The following is a 13,485-nucleotide window of genomic DNA, read 5'->3' as shown; positions in this document are numbered from 1 at the left end:
AGCCCAGCCCCCCACAGTTAGTAGCACACCCCTAGGAACACTTAACCCCTGCACTGCCACCCCCGGTTAACCCCTTCACTACCAGTGTAATTTACACAGGAATGAGTGCATTTTTATAGCAGTGATTGCTGTATAAATGACAATGGTCCCAAAAATGTATCAAAAATGTCCGATGTGTCCGCCATAATGTCGCAGTCACAATAAAAATCGCTGATCGCCGCCATTACTAGTAAAAAAAAAAAATATTAACAAAAATGCCATAAACCTATCCCCTATTTTGTAAATGCTATAACTTTTGCGCAAACCAATCAATAATCGCTTATTGCGATTTTTTTTACCAAAAATATGTAGAAGAATACGTATTGGCCTAAATGTTTTTTTGTATATTTTTGGGGTATATTTATTATAACAAAAAGTAAAAAATAATGCGTTTTTTTCAAAATTGTCGCTCTATTTTTGTTTATAGCTCGAAAAATAAAAAACGCAGGGGTGATCAAATACCACCAAAAGATAGCTCTATGTGTGGGAAAAAAAGGACTTCAATTTTGTTTGGGAGCCACGTCGCACGACCGCACAATTGTCAGTTAAAGTGACGCAGTGCCGAATCGCAAAAAGTGGTCTGGTCTTAAAGTGGTTGTATAATCAATTTTTTTACTTTTACCTACAGGAAAGCCTATAATAAGGCTTACCTGTAGGTAAAAAAAAATTTCCTAAACCGGTTTAGGAGATATTCCCCTCGCAATGTGCCGCTGACTGCAGCGGCGCATGCGCACAGGGGATTCTCGGCTGAAAGCCCGGTAGACGCCGGGCCCTGCCGGGATGAAATCTCCCACGCGCATGCGCGGGAGTGATGATATCACGGCTCTGGCCACTCACAGCACCGGAGCCGCGATACCCAGAAGAAACGCAGAGGGAGCTGACATGTTCCCTCGGCGTGGATCGGGACAGATGTCGGGGCCTCGTTCTAAGGTAAGTATTTCATAATGAGCTAGTATGCGGTGCATACTAGCTCATTATGCCTTTTCCTTTGCAGGTGGCAAAAAAAAAAAAAACATATCAGCGGGTATACAACCGCTTTAAGTCAGCAAAATGGTCCCGTCTGAAAGTGGTTAAAGAGAATATGTCTTCAAAGTGCAGCATCCTCTCAAACCCTCCAGTCACTGCCGAATCTCAACCATTCTGAAGGCAAAGCTCCCTCATTTCCTGATTGGTGATGAAGCGTGCCCACTCCTGACTCTTTTACATTTCTATTGGCCAGTGAATCTGTCGGACATTATGATGGTCCAGTAGGAATTTGTAGTAGTGAAACTTAGTGGCAAGCTCCAACACTACCCAGAAGTAGGGATGAGCTTCGTGTTCGAGTCGAACGTACGTTCGACTCGAACATTGGCTGTTCGTGCGTTCGGCGAATTCCGAACGTTTTGGCCGTTCGCGTCAAAATTCGAGTGACGCGCGCGCGGACCATAATGCACTGCGTTGGCGCAGTGCATTGCTGCCCGATGATTGGCCAAGCATGCACTGTGACCCCGCATGCTTGGCCAATCGCAGCGCCGGCAGCGAGGAGAGCCATGATTGGCCACAGGCATCCTGCCTGTGGCCAATCATAGCTCAGGCTGTGTAGTGCACGCCCCACACTATATAAGTCCGCCTTTGAGGCGGCCTCGTGTAGTGTGTTACTTAGCATCTGAAGCAGTGGGTGTTCTGTGTACCTTCAACACAGTACACACCAATCGTTTTTGGCTGATTTCCTATCTTGCTGCTGTGTAGTGGTTGTTGTCTGTGCCCTGACTGCAGTATACACCACTATATTCACCTCACCTATATAGCTAGTGATCTAGCTTTAACCACTTAACAACTGCCCATTGCCGATTAACGGCTTCAGGGGGGTTGTTTAACTCTGAGAGGCCGTTAATTAACGGCCTCCCAGAATTCTGCTCTCGCGTGCCCCGAGGTGTGCGCACTCGAGAGCATCCGTGACCGCCGGGTCGCATCACGGATCACGGTAAACGGCCGCTCATAGCGGCCGTTTACCACGTGATTGCTCCGTCAAATGACGGAGTGATCACTTGGAAACAAACCGGCGTCATGTTATGACGCCTGTTCCTCCCTCCCCTCTCTGTACCGATCGGTACAGCGGAGGGGAAAGAGATCGGTGTCAGCAGCGATGTGGGCTGCATCTGCAGTGCCCACATCGCTGCTCACCGAATTTAACCCCTCAATTCCCTGCCAATACTCTGCAATACCAGTGCATACTCTGCAGTACCCTGCCATTACTCTGCAGTACCCCGCCATTACTCTGCAGTAACCCCCATTACTCTTCAGTACCCCCCAATACTCTGCAGTACCCACCATTACTCTGCAGTACCCCCATTACTCTGCAGTAACCCCCATTACTCTGCAGTACCCCCAATACTCTGCAGTACCCTGCCATTACTCTGTAGTACCCCCCAATACTCTGCAGTACCCTGCTATTACTCTGTAGTACCCCGCCAATACCCCGCCAATACTCTGTAATACCCTGTCATAAATTGCCATACCCAGCCATACTCAGAGATACCCAGCCATACTCGGTGATACCCTGAAATACCCAGCCATAGACGCCCCCCACCCCTCACCGCCCTCCGGTGCTTCTACCAACTCGCCAGTACGATCAAAGCCAGAATCTTTTTTTTATTTTTTATTTCAGGCTTCCCAGCCTAGAGGTGAGATGTGGGGTCATATTGACCCCCCAGATTTCACTGTAAAGAGGACCTGTCACCCCATATTCCTATTACAAGGGATGTTTACATTTCTTGTAATAGGAATAAAAGTGATCAAAAATATATTTTTGGGGGAAAAAATGTCAAACTAAAATAAATAAAGTAAAATGAACAATAAAAAAATAAAATAAAAATTAAAGCGCCCATGTCCCCATGTGCTCGCATGTGCCACACATGTGAGGTATCGCCGAGAATGTTAGAGCGAGAGCAATAATTCTAGTCCTAGACCTCCTCTGCAACTCAAAACATGTAACCAGTAAAAAAAAAAAAAATTAAAGTGTCGCCTATGGGGATTTTTTAAGTAGCGACGTTTGGCGCCATTCCACGGGCATGTGCAATTTTGAAGAGTGACATGTTTGATATCTATTTACTCAGCATAACTTCATCTTTCACTTTATGCAAACATTGGGCTAACAAGTGGTTAATAATAGAGCTTGCAGTCAGTAGTGTTAGGAGATAGTGCGTGCTGTCTGCGTGCTCTGTACCCAGTACATACCGCTATAATATAGGGCAGGCCCCTACTTTCAAACATCCAACTTACAAACATCTCCTACTTGCAAACGCAAGTAGACAGCAGCAAGTGAGATGAAAAAAGATGGACGACAAAACAAATTATACAGGGGTGATAACCCTTCCCTATGTTTTCCAAAAAGCTTAAAGATAGTTTTTTTGACTGGAGCTACACTTTAAAAATGTACCGGTTGAAAATGACAAACAGATTCAACTTAACACAACAAACCTACACAGTCCCTGTCTTGTTTGCACCGCCTGTATACTGCTGTTCTGAGTATATAGGGCCTGGGGGCCACACGCATTTCCTTTTTTTAATATGGGTACGGGGTTCCCCTTAATATGCGTACAAGACCCAAATAGGCTGGTAATGGGCAGGGAGGGCTACCCATGCCATGTTTCTCAATGATTTTCAACCATATTGCAGGAACCAGATATAACATTAAAACCGCAAGCAGTTTTAAATGGTGTTATTTCCGTTTAATGTCATTTTGTGCAGGGACTGTTCTAAACACGGGAAACACGTGGCACTTCACAGGCATACTACAGACACCCCCCAGGCACCATATTTAAAGGAATATTTCACTTTTTTTTTTCACTTTAATCGTCATTAAAATCAGTGCTCCCGCCAAAACGGCCGTTTTAAAACTTTTTTTTGCAGTGACCCATGTCCCCTGAGGCAGGAGGCAGGTCCCCAAACCCTTTTTAGGACAGTATCTTGCATATTAGCCGTTAAAATTAGCACTTTCCAATTCGAACGTTCGAGTCCCATAGACTTCAATGGGGTTCTAACGTTCGTACCGAACGCGGGGGTCGTTCGCAAGTTCTGGTGCGAACCGAACCGGGGGGTGTTCGGCTCATCCCTACCCAGAAGTCGGGAACCTGCTGGGCTTTGGCCATGACGGTAGGGTTTGGGAGGCCCCCCCAGGCACTTGCACTTTATGCCTGCAGCAGTATTTAACTAATTTTAATGTCAGGGTACATTAAAATGCACTGTTTTGCCTTCAAATAAAATGATAAAAAGAACAAAGATGTTATATCTTAGCAGTAACAGTTCCAGAAAGCACTAGCTTGATTGTTTTGTTTTTAGAGAAGGGCACTGCAAGAGTTACTCCGTCTACCCATTTCACAGTTGCCGGGTACAGAGACCCCCCACAGGCTTCGCTTTATATATTACACTTTGGACTTAGCAGTCTGAACATTTGCAGAGATGTCAGGACTTCTAATTACAGCTGTTAGAGCACATTAGAGGGGGAGGAGGGAAAATGGAGATGGAGAAGGGGAGCTGCAATATAATGGTACAAACAGCAGAAGCCAAGGGTGCCAAAGGGCAAGCAGAGGGGCAAAGTAGAAGAAAGGAGAAAAATGGATTCTTATGGAAGGGGTGTTTGTAATTCATAATATAAAAAAAAGGAATAATTCATGATGAGAGGACTGTGTAGGATGAAAACAAACGCTAGAGTCCACAGGAGGCAATGTAGGAGGTTGTTCAAGGGGAAAAGTCAAAAATCAAAAGAGGATTAGTAAAGAAGAGCCGGTGATTGATGAAGAAACTTCAATTCAGAGAAGAGGAGGCGCGACCACGCAAAAATAATTACATGGATAAATAAGGTTAGAAATGACATGTACCAATTCAATTCGCCCTTTTTAAAGGAAAACAAAGCCTTCTAAAGCGGAAATCAGATCATATATAAAACATAAATGAAGGCAGCTCTGTATTCAATAATAAATCATTAAAGTATATGCATAGCCAAATTTTATTTTTGTGTAGCAAGGTCCCAGGCCTCCTTTGGTCTAATGAGAACCTCCAGGGCAGGGATAGCTGAAATCCTTCTGTATGTAGTGGGTTGTGAGGCATGGTGGGTGCAAGATGATTAAAGTCATTGGGCGCCAGACACTTCTTGAATGCAAAAGAGATTTTAATTTCTCTTAAACTTTTTGGGGAAAGAGGGTTAGGGCCAAGACACCCTTAAGTAATTGCAAGTTCAATTGGCAGACTTTGAGATTTCAATATCAGGACAGCAATGCAGGGAAAGGCATCCAGCAAGACGCCACATCTGCATGTGCAGGAATCCTGTGTCCTATGGTTACAGTCTTTAATAGTTCCTAACATAAAGCTTAACAGTTCCTTTCACTTGCCTTACAATCACTCCTTGTAGTTCTTCAGCCCACTGAGCTCCCGGTCTCTCACTAGACCCACTGATTCACTGCCACTGAATCCCTTGAGCACCTCCAATCTTCACGGTGGTATCTTCCTCAAGCGCACCCCCGCCTCTCTGCTGGGTCCCTAGCTTGGCACTCAAGATACCTCTCAAGCTTCACCCCACTGGTCTGCTCGGCCCCTGGCTTGACACACAAGGCTGCTCTGCAATCGTCACCTCCGCTGGCTGGGGCCTGGCTTGACACCCACTGAAATTTCTCGATTCTTCACCGTCCCCGCTTGGTGAGAATACCGCTTCGGTACTTGCTTCAGTTACTCTCTGTGGTACCTGGAAATAAGATGGTTGGTCCCTTACTGGCGAAAGCTTCCCCTCTACCTCCGACCACAACAGGTTATCTGGCCATCAGAGCCATCACTTCTGGTTGGACTGCAAGCCACAGTCCCAACCCCATCTGCTCTCTTGCTTCTGGATAGACAGCTTAGCAGCCAGATGTGCCCGGGATAGGCCCAATCTCCAGACTAGCAGCCCAGGCAGTACAACACAGGTCCACCCAGACAGCCGTCCAGGTGGCACAGAACACAGATCACCTGTCCCTACCCAAATATATAGGTTCTCCCAGCAGGCCAAGGGATCCAAGAAAACCCCTTGCCCATTAGCTGATATGCTCCATATACCCATAATCCAACTTTGCATTGCCCTTTTCGTATCTAGTACCACTAAGTACCCAGCCACCTAGTGGTAGAAAAGAACAGTGCAACAAGGCCAAAATTAGGGAGAAATCAATAGATCTCTATCAATCAACCGGGATAACTATGCCTGGCAAGTAAATTTATGAAGAGCAACCCTGCCTAAATTTCAGGGTGCTACATCTGGTTTTGTATAGTACAGAAGGGTTAAAAGCCCTGCTGGGTTATTTTTTTTGCTGTTTATGTACTCTTAGGGAAACTTTCCTTCACTTTCTGTCCCAGAGACACAAAAGGAAGTTAGAGAAAATCTCCTAAACAGAACTTTTGAAGAACACCTGGAACAGGTGTCCCCATTGAAAGTTTCCTCTTTGATTTTGACATGTTATGGCACAGGCCAGTTATACCTGGATTAGACTAACCCATGTATAGATAGTTTTATTAGAACGCAGTACTACAGTTGGTCTTTTGCTGTAGCATCTCTAACAATAGACATGTTTGTTGTCACTGTATTAGTGGCTATCATATCACTAGGGCTGTTTCCATGGCCAGAAAGGGCTTTCTGCCCAGAGGGCTCTTGAGCAACAACATAAGTCTCTTACAATTTGAGGTGTTCCCAGCATGGGCCCCATGTTTGGTTGGAGCCTGCTTCGTTTGTCGCCATTCATAAGTCAACTCACTGAAGAATGAATTGAATTCTAGGTTTTAAATGTGTTCACCTTGAGTGTTTCCATATATCTCATCATACTTTGGAGCAATGGATGCTCTTTTTACTTGACAACAATTCTCAATTTGAACAACATGCAATATACGCTAACCCTATAGCTCTATTATAACTTTGAATCTTTGCCTTTAAAACAGAAGTACAGCGAAAGCTTGTTTGGCTGTACTTCTCCTGTGGATCACAGAAGTGCAGTTCGTTCTGCACTCCTGGGACCTGTATTCAGCAGATAGCGGGCTGAAGTCCGCTGTCTGCTGACATCATAGTGCTGGTCCAGGCTTGGGCAAAATCATGACAATGGAGTTGGAATCTGCCCACATGCCTCAACCGGCACAGGCGAGCCGCTGAGAGCCTGAGCCGCTGAGAGCCTGAGCCGGATGCTTCCGCCCTCTACACAGCCCAGCACTCCAGTAAGCATGCAGGGGGCAGAGCAGAAAGCCAGCGACTGACAGTCAGCGACTCTCTGCTTGGGGAACTGTGAGAACCAAGCAATCTGCTAGAGAGTGTATATAGTTATTGAATTGTTTTGCTTAACAGAGAAGCAGACATTTAAGTGCCGACTGCTTAACAGAGAGCTGTGATTGTTTAGTGAGGTCTGCTCAATGTACTCTGATGCTGCTCATGCTGTCTTGGAGATTTCACACTGGTCCAATAGTAATGAGACATATTTGGCAGTGAGAGGAGCATGGATGAAGATACAACCCTGGCCAATTAAAAGGGGATATGCCCCAAGGAATGCTGGGTGCTTGTATTTAAGTCTGAAGAGCACATGGGCTCTGTGTCCAGCTTTCCTCTGAGAGAGGTCCAGGTGGAGAAGAGGCTGCCATGCGGCCTTAGGTGGTTGACCTGAGGACCCGAAACCTATAAGCTGCAACCCATGGTTCCTTTGCAAGCTGATTGAGGGAGGATGTCCACGGATCTGGTCTGGTATCACTGGTATAGAGTGTCGCTTGGAAGTTGGAAGGAGGCTACCAGCTGTCCCTGGATATTTTGTGAGTATTGACCCCCTAAAGCAGTGGTTCTCAACCTTCTAGTGCCATGACCCCCTGATAAAATTTCCCAAGTTGTGGAGACCCTTAACAGTAAAATTATTTTTGTAGCGTGGGTTATCAGCACCCTAGGCAATACAAGTAATTTGCACCCCTAACCCACGGACATTGAGTCCTTTCCACTCGTACAGTATTAAAACCCCTTATGGTACATTCTAGGATGTACCACTCTTTCTCTTTGTTCTCCTTTCTTTCCCCTTTCTCTCTCTCTAATTTCTTGTTTTTTTCCCCAACACCATCTCTAGCCATCTTTCGTGTGTTTTCTCTTATTCTTTCTCTCCCTTTTTCTTTGTTCCTCTCCCCTCTTTTCATCTTGCTTCCACGCATTCTCTATTTTTATTAATTCTCTTACTCCTTGGTGTGTGTGTGTGTGTGTGTGTGGGGGGGGGGGGGGGGGGGGGGCGGGGGGTTGGGATCAGTGGCAATGCTGGGGGGAGTTCTGATCAGCCAACTTAGGTACTCTTGATCAAGGTCATTTGCTGATCTGAGAACTGTAGTGGGGACTTTTAATGGCAATTATAATCACAAGTAGTTTTACTCACTGTGTCTCCAACTTTGCCGTGTCTCTGACTTTGTGGTGTCTCGTAGCAGTGACACCTATGCCAAAATCAGGTGATAGGGTCTCCTCCACCCCCTCCCACTTCACATTCCTCATCAGTCAGCTGACCTCTAGTCTCTGCCCCCCCAGCCATGCCATGAACTGAATGGGTGGCTGCGAAGAGGCTGAGTTGGCGGCCATGGGCTCCAGGAACAGCCCCGCTGGGCAGACTCAAAAAGGCTGGGAGAGTGGTGCGGGCTTCAGAAACAGCCCAGGGTTTGGTGATCCCTGGCAAATCATCATTTGACCCCCAGGTTGAGAACCACTGCCCTAGCCCTTGTACACACGGTCGGACATTCTGACAACCAAATCCGTTGGATTTTGTCCTATGGATTTTGTCCGACGGATTTTGTCCGAAACTGTTGCATACACACGGTCGGACAAAGTTGTCGGAAAATCCGATTGTACATAACGCGATGACGTTATTTCGTTACGACGGGACTACGTTCAGGCTAGTAGCCAATAGCTTTGGTCTAGGAATTTGATCTGAGCATGCGTGGCACTTTGTCCGTCGGAGTAGGCTACACATGATCGGAGTATGTCCAATCGGAGCATTTTGTCGGAAAATTTTACGGACAAGTTGGAAAACTTGGTCCGTCAGATACTCCGATGGAAACAGTCCGATGGAGACCACACACAGTCGGATTATCTGACAAAACGGTCCGATAGGACACATTCCGTCGGAATCTCAGACCGTGTGTACAAGGGCCTAAAGGGATTCAATGAGACAGTGTGTGTTGCTGAACTCCCCCTCTTGGTCCTAGAAGTCAGCATACTCGGAGTGTGAGCTAAAGGGGACACTGGCTAGTGTCTTGATACAAAACCCAATGAGTTCCTTCTGCTACAAAGGGACTCATTTATTCCATACAGACTTTGTATGGTTCTGCAGATAATCTGCTTCAAAGTGCTACAGAGAGAGTTGTCCTTGCTTGCTCTTCTGGAGTATCTTTCTAATTCCCTTCTACTATCCAAGTTCTCCAAATAAAACATAAAAAGAGATCATTTAAAAAAAATTCAGTGTCTTTTTATTAACTGAAAATATGCGCTTGATAAACAGTCAGAACAAAAAAAAATGGTACCACTCTTTTATTGCTTTCAGAAAATGTATAATACTTTGGGGGATTCCAAGTGGTTGTAAACCCTTTTGTGTGACTTTTACATATAGGTAAGCTTAGAATAAGGCTTACCTATAGGTAGTGGAAATATCTCCAAAACGTGCACCGTAGGAGATATTTCCCTTGTAGTGCGCCGATGATGTCATCGGCGCATGAGCTGTGAAGAAACTCGGTGCCATTTCTTCACTTGCAAGTGCCGTCACTGACAGCTCCCACGCGCATGAACGCAAGTGACATCATGTGGCTCCAGCCAGTCACAGAGCCAGAGTTGGCGGCCCGGAAGGAAGGGGGGGGGGGCGAAGATGGACGCGGCCTGCACAGGGGACAGCACGGGCTTTTTGCACGTAAGTGTCACATAATGAGCTAGTATGCAATGCATACTAGCCCGTTATGCTTTTAATTTGCAGGGTTTGCAGGTAGCAAAAGAGGAAGTAAAACCCATCAGGGTTTGCTTCCACTTTAACCGCTTGCCAACCAGCCGCCGTCATTATACTGCGGCAGGTAGGCACGACCCCGCGAGGCGCCGTAGCTTTACGTCGGCTCCTTTAAGCGGGATGGCAGGTGCTCGGGTGGTGCCGATGCTTGTGGCCAACGGTCGCGTTGACCGCCAGCCATGAGCGATCATGGGCATGAGAGAGTCAGAACAGGGACCTCTGTGTGTAAACACACAAATCCCTGTTCTGTTCTGTGAGGAAAGACAGATCGTGAGTTCCTAATAGCTAGGAATCACGATATGTCATTTCCTCTAGTCAGTCCCCTCCCCCTATGGTTAGAAACACACACAGGGAACACAGTTAACCCCTTGATCGCCCCCTACTGTTAACCCCTTCCCTGCCAGTGAATTTTTTTACAGTAATCAGTGCATTTTTATAGCACTGATCGCTGTATAAATGCTAATGGTCCCAAAAATTTTTCAAAAGTGTCTGATGTGTCCGTCATAATGTCGCAGTCCCGTTAAAAAAAAAAGCAGATCACCGCCATTACTAGTAAAAATATAATAAATAAATAAAAATGCTATAAATCTATTCCCTATTTTGTAGATGCTATAACTTTTGTGCAAACCAATCAATATACACTTATTACGATTTTTTGTTAACCAAAAATATGCAGAATACATATCTGCCTAAACTGAGAAAAAATTTGCTTTAAAAAAAAAAAAAAAATGGGAATATTTATTATAGCAAAAAGTACAAAATATTGTGTTTTTTTCAAAATTTTCATTTTTTGTTTATAGCGCAAAAAATAAAAACCGCAGAGATGATCAAATAACACCAAAGGAAAGCTCTATTTGTGGAAAAACTTCAGTTTTGTTGGGGTACAGCGTCGCGCGACCGCGCAATTGTCAATTAAAGTGACCCAGTGCCGAATCACAAAAACTGGCCTGGTCATTCAGCAGCCAAATCTTCAGGGGGCTGAAGTGGTTAAGTAGTCACCAGGCCTCATTTTTTTGTTGTTTTTGTCTGTTTTGTCTTTAACTCTCTTTTATGGTAAAGGTAATGTCATGCAGAATAGAGATGGAGGTAAAGGGGAACAGAAAGGAGGGGAAAGAAGGATGAGTGAAGGGAGCGATTATATGGGGAATGAGGAGGAAAAGGTGGAAGATTCTCTCTCCTTCATTTGTACTTTAATTCACTTTTCACCTCTAGTCTTGAGAAGTAATTCCCATCCAATAATTTTAATGAGCCGAGAAAGAGCAGCGAGGAGAGGGCAAGAATTAAATCAGTGAGGAGTTCTGCTAACCCCCACCTCCTGATTGCTAATAGAGCCTTGGTAACCCTTCGCTGGCTGAAGACAGGCATGGCCTCGGTGAAGCATTGTTTGCCAATATTCATCCTCTTCTCCTTTATTCATTCTGTCCCTTTCTATTTCCTATCCCATATTTCATCAGATTTCTTTTCTTGGCTTTTACAATTTTGATTCATTGCTGCTTAACATGAGAAAAAGCCACCAGATGCTCAGTGACAACTTTCACAATGTCACATCCTGTCAAGCGCTGCTTGTGTGCGGTGTGCAGTGTATATGTATGCTCAGCATGTATTGTCATTTGCGGATAGAGCTATAGTACATACAAGGTTACAGTTATCATAGGATTCATCCTCAGATCGGGGACCCTGGTCCTCAGGTGTGTGCAGTGGGTGCCTAAATATCTTTCTACACTCTCCTACCAGATTCAAATTTACTGGCACAACACCCAAAATTTACTGGCACGGCCTCATTTTTACTGCCATTTACAAAGGTTACAAAGTTACCGTTTTAAGTTCATATTTCAGTATTTAGGCTACAAACAAGTACAATATGCAATTAGCAATGTGATTTAACTGCTTCCTGACCAGCCGCCGTCATTATACTGTGAAAGGTTGGCTCCCCCGGGCCAGCCGTTGTAGCTGTACGTCGGCCGCTTTCCGACTACTAGGGGGGCGTGCCTGCGGTACACCGACAGAGCCGATGAGCATGCCTGGTGGTCGCAATACATACCTCCCAACTTTTTGAGATGGGAATGAAGGACACCTATCGGCAAAAGTATGCAGGCATAGGACACACCCCTTACCACGCCCACTTAAAGGAGAATTGTACAACAAAACAAGATTGGTTAAATCCACAAGCGCTTTTTTTTACCACTAATATTCCTTTATATTGGCTTTTGGAATTTACAAATGCAGCAATTTAGAAATCAGATGAAAGTTTTAGTGCTGTAAAACACTTTTTGATAGCTAAAAAGTGAATTTTATATACATCTATATAGATCAGACCAAAATGAGGGACAAATGAAGAGGAATGAGGGACAAAGGGACATTGCTCCAAATCAGGGACAGTTGGGACACAGAGACAGAACAGAGGTCTGTCAATGTAAACAGACAGATCTCCATTCTGTCAGGGGAGAGGAGCAATATCTGTTGTTCATACTAAGTATAAACAATTGGTCTCCTCCCCTAGGCAGTCCCATACCCCACAGTTAGAATCACTCCTTAGGACACACACTTAACCCCTTGATCGCCCCCTTGTGTTAACCTCTTCCCTGGCAATGACATTTATACAGTAATCAGTGGCTGTTTTCTTAGCTCTGATATATATGTATAAATGTAAGTGGTTCCAAAAAAGTGTCAAAAGTGTCCGATCTGTCCGCCGCAATGTTGCAGTCCCGATAAAATCGCCTCAATTACTAGTAATCTCACAATGACAGAGTGTGAGGGAAGGAGGGCTGATCCTCACAAGAAGATTGGTATAGGTAATTATGGCACTGATCATCTGTGCCCTGATAACAATGCAGTGCCTACAGTGCCCATCAGTGATGCCACTCTGTGCCCATCAGTGACACCAGTTTGTGCCCATCAGTGATGCCAATTTATGCCAATCAGTGAGGCCGATCTGTGCCTATCAGTAATGCCAATCAGTGGCCATCAGTGCTGCCTATCATTGCTCATAAGTGGCGCATGTCAGTGCCCATCAGTGCTACCTATCAGTGCTCATCAGTGCCACCTATCAGTGCTCATCAGTGCTGCCTATCAGTGCCCATCAGTGCTGCATATTACTGCCTCCTCATCAGTGCCGCCTCACCAGTACCGCCTCATCAGCACACATCAGTGAAGTAGAAAAATTACTTATTTACCAGAAATTTTGACAGAAACTAACATTTTAGGTCTATTTATTTATTTTTTTAGCAAAAAATAAAAAACCCAGTGGTGATTAAATACCACCAAAAGAAAGCTCTATTTATGGGGAAAAAGTGATAAAATTGTAATTTGGGTACAGTGTTGCATGACCGTGCAATTGTCATTTAAAGTGTGACAACACTGAAAGCTGAAAATTGGCCTTGGCAGGAAGGGGGTGAAAGTGCCCTGTATTGAGGTGGCAAACACTGGGTATCATCCAGTTTTTAATCGTTATCTC

The sequence above is a fragment of the Lithobates pipiens genome, unplaced genomic scaffold, assembly GCF_037356315.1.
Source record: "Lithobates pipiens isolate NorthernLeopardFrog02 unplaced genomic scaffold, aLitPip1_a1.2 Scaffold_28, whole genome shotgun sequence".
In the NCBI taxonomy this organism is placed as follows: Eukaryota; Metazoa; Chordata; class Amphibia; order Anura; family Ranidae; genus Lithobates; species Lithobates pipiens.
This window is presented reverse-complemented; position numbering follows the sequence as displayed.